The sequence below is a fragment of the Vidua chalybeata genome, chromosome 25 (assembly GCF_026979565.1).
Source record: "Vidua chalybeata isolate OUT-0048 chromosome 25, bVidCha1 merged haplotype, whole genome shotgun sequence".
Lineage (NCBI taxonomy): Eukaryota > Metazoa > Chordata > Aves > Passeriformes > Viduidae > Vidua > Vidua chalybeata.
This window is the reverse complement of record NC_071554.1, coordinates 3,313,211-3,318,184: the sequence shown is the minus strand read 5'-3', so window position 1 is coordinate 3,318,184 and position 4,974 is coordinate 3,313,211. Positions and strand designations below refer to the sequence as shown.

At 53.1% G+C, this 4,974-nt stretch overlaps 1 long non-coding RNA gene across 1 annotated transcript; it reads right to left on the bottom strand.

The window, feature by feature from the left end:
* Positions 1-2,214: 2,214 nt before the first annotated feature.
* Positions 2,215-4,405, bottom strand: LOC128799836 (uncharacterized). Its single transcript, XR_008434846.1, has 2 exons — positions 3,273-4,405; positions 2,215-3,067 (listed from the first exon to the last, which is right to left on the bottom strand). It is a non-coding gene; the product is annotated as an uncharacterized LOC128799836 (long non-coding RNA).
* Between the last annotated feature and the right edge of the window lie 569 nt (positions 4,406-4,974).

Genomic DNA, 4,974 nt, shown 5'->3' with positions numbered 1-4,974 from the left:
GCATGCGCCACGCCAACTGCGCAACCGCCCCCCCGGCGCGCCGCCGCGCCCCGCCCCGCGCAAAATGCGTAAACCCCGTTCGTGAATTCCGCCCCTTCCTGCCTGCCGCCACGCCGGGACTGACAGCTCATGGAGCCAATGGAAAGGGAGGAAACTGATCATGGGAGATCCGCCAATCGGCGCTGAGGAGGCGGGAGCGTAGCGAAGGGACTGCTGGGAGATGTAGTCAAGGAGGGGGAGTGATGGCCGCCGGCTCCCCTTCCCCAAACCTGAGGGTTAAAGCCCCCTGAGCTCGGACCGCTCCACAGCGGCGAGGATGGTGAAGGGCCGGGAGGGGAAGCCAGGGAGGCATAGGCTGAGATCACTCAGTTTGTCCAGCCTGGAGAAGAGGGGACTGAGCGTCCTGTTCCTGTCCCTGGAAGGGCCCCGTCCCACCCCTGCCATGGCAGGGACACCTTCCACTGTCCCAGGCTGCTCCAGCCTGGCCTTGGGCACTGCCAGGGATCCAGGGGTAGCCACAGCTGCTCTGGGCATCCTGTGCCAGGGCCTGCCTACCCTCACAGGGAAGGACTTCTTCCCAAAATCCAATCTAAACTTACACTCCACCAGCTCAAGGCTATTCCTCCTCGTCCTGTCACTCCAGACCCTTTTAAACAATCCCTTTCCCTCTTCCTTGCTGGCTCCTTCAGGTGCTGGAAAGCCGCAGCTGGGCCACCCCGAAGCCTCCCTGCCAGCCTTTCCTCTGGGTACCCCTGGTGCTGCGGGGCCCTGCGGGGCCTGCCCGGGCCGTGTGTGCCTCCGGAGCCCCCCGGAGCCGGAGGCCTGCGGGACCGCCCAGCCCGGCTGCCAGCAGCACCGAGCTGTGCTCGAAAAACAAAACTGCCATCGAGAGCTAAGAGCCAGGCGGTGGCAGTGTTTGCAAAACCCTTCCCTTCGCCTGGTCACCGGCCCTGGGGACACTGAGGACAAGGGCGTCCCCTCCAGTCCGCGTCCTCCGAAGGAACTGTGGAAAGTCCACGTTGAACTAATGCCTTTCTTTTACACACCTCCCCTTTTTGGGAGGGTTCTGTGAAAAACACCAATCACTTGTTTTACAATTTTAAAAGTTTGATAGTAATAAAATGGTTACAAAAAATGGAGTAATAAGAATTTGGACAATCAGAGTTAGGACAATAAAAACCAAAGAAATACAGACAGTCTGGGTCCCTTCCTCGGGCATTTAAGCCCCAAAAGCACACACACTAACACAGGATTAACCCTCAAAAGCAGCAGCCTGTTGCATATTCATATATCTCATACATGAATATATCATATTGAGGTGATATTATATGACTGGCTCTTTGCAAAGGAATACTCTATGTGTTATGTTGTATTAATTAGTATTACTGTATTAACCTTTTTTTAAGTACTGTGGTAGATATAGTTTTAGGTTATAACATAATGTTATAATAGAAACTATGTAATGTAAGATATTTTTTTAACTAGCTCAAGAAAGGGATGAGATAATAAAGAAATTCTTCACACAGAGATAACAACAATAAGACACCTAAATCCTCCAGAAAAGAGTTACAGCCTCCTTATTGGAAAAGACAAACATTCTTACAACTCCTCTCCATCTTTGATTAAGGGGAAGAAGTTGACAATAACCAGAGAACACCCTTTGTTTGAAAAGAATTTATGCATCATGTATGAGATATATGAATATGCAACAGGCTGCTGCTTTTAAGGGTTAATCCTTTGTTAGTCTGTGTGCTTTCGGGGCTTAATTGCCCAAGGAAGGCACCCAGACCATCCATATTTCTTTGTTTTTTATTGTCCTTTGTTGTCCTAACTCTGATTGTCCAAATTCTTATTACTCTATTTTTATAACCATTTTATTACTATTAAACTTTTAAAATTGTAAAACAAGTGATTGGCATCTTTCACAGAACCCTCCCAAAAGGGGGAGGTGTGTAAAAGAAAGCAAAACTTACCAATTCACCTCCCTATAATTTATTATCAAAATTAAACATTCCTAAAGTCTGCTAGAATAGTTTAAATTTTCATTTGGAACTTAATTCCCTGGCTCCCAGATAATCCCAGCTGCATGGCAGAAGAAAATTCCTACTTGATTATTCCAAAAGAAGGAGGAAAAGCCCCTTAAATCAGAGACATCAGGACTCTTCCTTGCACCTCCAGCCTCATAAATGACAGCTACAATAATTTGTCTTCATCTTGCAAGTCATTAACCTATTCAGCTGTTGTCAAAGTCCTTTACAGAAGGTAATTGTTAATTGTTGCCTCTGCATCAGTCCAGACTCTAATTAAACAAATAATAATCGTGATCCATCCTCACAAAAGGGTTTTATCTTCTTTTCTCAGATGCCATCTCCATGGGGACCCAAAGCTCCACGCAGAAAATCAGGCAGGCTTCAGATGTCCTTGACATGGAAGTTTTCCTCGCTGGTGGAGAGAAAATTGGGGCATGGGAGCTTGATTTTTTCTCAAGCTGGTGACAGGAATGCCAGAGCTGGAGCCAAGGAGGACTTGCTGGTTCCGACTGTCAGACCTGGAGCTTCATGATGCAGTCTTGAAAGCTGGGGAATGCAAACAAGGTGTTCTCCCAGCAGCACAGCTCCTGCAGGAGAACCACACCTTGGAGAGGATCCTTGTGGAACAGGGCTGTGGCTGTTCCAAGAAAGGGACAGGGAGCAAGGAATAAATCTGCCTGAGAGCTTGCCCTTCTTACAGTTGAAGGGAAAACAATTTAAGTCATACAAAAGACATTTTAAATTATTATTAATTTTAAAAGGCATTTAAATAAATACCTGTCTCCTTTTCTATCCGCAACCTATGCTACACAGAAAAAAAAAGGAAATTCAGTGTAAAAACCCCACAACACGCACATAAAGTTCAATTTTACACCCTGTGGCATAGTTAGGATGTCCCAGGGTGCAAATGCAGTTTCACAGACACGGATCTTACTCTGTAAGTGGCTTGTCCTGCAAACACCTGGAGCTGGACTAGGATTTGTTTGCAGGTTAAAATGGTCAGGCTGGAGCAAGGAGATTTCCTCTTGGCCAAGAATCTGCACCAACCAAAATCCTTTGCAGAGCTCAACAGGCTGACAGGCCCTTGTCCAACCAAGACAAGCAGGATCCTGCTGCCAGAGCCATGAGGCCTCCCCTGGATGTTGCATCCCCCCTGGCCAATGCCCTCCACCACAGCTCCGGCTGATCCAGGCACGAGGAGGGAGCAAAACACAACCCAGTTATTTCACAGGAACATTGTACCTGTTCTAGCTTCTAGGAACTGTTTCTGAAAGCCAAGCGGCCCCCGTGTTTTTGCCTCAAGGAGTCTCCCGCTGCCAAAGCACAGTCCTGCCTCAACCCAAACATCACCAGCTGCATCACCGGCCCAGGCTTCTCACCCAGATATGACTAAGCCCTTCAGAATGAGAAACGCTCAGGGTTTCTTGCTTAATTGCTAAAACAGATAAATTTGACTACCCAGCACACAGCCAAACGGAAAAGAGGAATTGACACACCTAGCGGGTTCCTGCTGGGGCTGATCATCTGCTTTAATTGATGGGTCACGTCTGGGGATGATTTTCCATCCCGTAAGCTGCAACAGGCTCCCCTCCTGCCTTCTAACCGCTAACGCTTTGGGAGGCTTAAATCAAGAATGTAACTGATGCAAACCAGCAAACGTCACCTTCAAAGCTCGAGGCTCAGCTGCCACATGTCATGGAAAGGGCCCATGCCTTCCCCACATGCAGTTCTCCCCAGAATTAGGGGCTGCATCTTTACCAAAAGGCCCCTTGGTGCCTAAAGTTTAGGTTTGGCAAACCCAGCTTTGGGTTGCTCTGGTCACACACATGTGGCAGTCAGGATGCTGGAGACGAGCCAAGAAATCAGGGTGGCTGAGCCTGGCTGCAGTGCCAAGTGACACCCCCCCCACACACACACTGCTCCAGCGGTTTTACTGGAGCCTTATCAGATTTCCTGGTGACTCAGAGCAAGCGGTCACCGGGGAGAAGGGCATGGCCACAGCAGCAAGCAGAGATGGGGTTACAGCCCCACGGTGGTCCAGAACAGCAGCCAGTGGCCACCAGGCCCCTCCGTCCCCCCAGAGCCCCCCACCCCAGAGCTCTCCTGCTGCACACTGAGGACAAGCAGAGCACGCTGTGGCTCTGCAAGGAGCAAACACAGGAGGCAGTGGCTGCTCAGCCATGCCTAAGAGCCCAGGGAGCTATGCCAGTCCCCCGTGGCCTGGCTGGTCCCCACAGGGTGGCTGGGCACCCCCATGTCCCTGCTAGTCCCACGCTGCCGGGCACAGCGCAGAGCTCCCCTCTGCTCCCCTGCAGCAGCAGCCACCTGCTCGCAGATCCCGCTTTCCTCCTGTCCTCTGGCACCCCCACCCTTGCTTTGGGGCCTTTGATTCCCGCACAGTTCCCCTCCCTGTGCAGCCCCTCTTGCTGCCCCCGAGCCAGCCTTGCAGAGCACCCCCGCCCCTGCACCCCCTCCTTCAGCAGCACCCCCCTCTCCCACACGCACACACCGCATCCCCTTCCCCTGCACGCTGCCTTCCGCCCCCTCCCACGATCTCCCCTTCCCCTTCCCTCCCTCTGCCGTCAGCACCCCAGCTCCCGTTCTCCCCCTCTTCTCCCCCTGTCCGCTCCCCGAGCACGAGCACGAGCACGAGCACGGCCACGGCCCCGGCCCCGGCCCCGGCCCCGGCCCCATCCCCATCCTCTCCCTCTCCCCTCACTCCGCTCCCATCCCCATCCCCTCCCTTTCCCCTCACTCCTCTCCCTTCTCCCCTCCCCTCCCCTCCCCTCCCCTCCCTCTCGTCCCGCTCCCCGCCCCGCTCCCGCCTCCCGCCGCCGGCGCCGCCCCCGCCCCGCTGGTCCCTCCCGCCGGTCCCTCCCGCCCGCTCTGTGGGCCGTGCCCGGCGCCGCGGCCGCCCCAGCTCCGCTCGGGCTGTGGCGGGGCG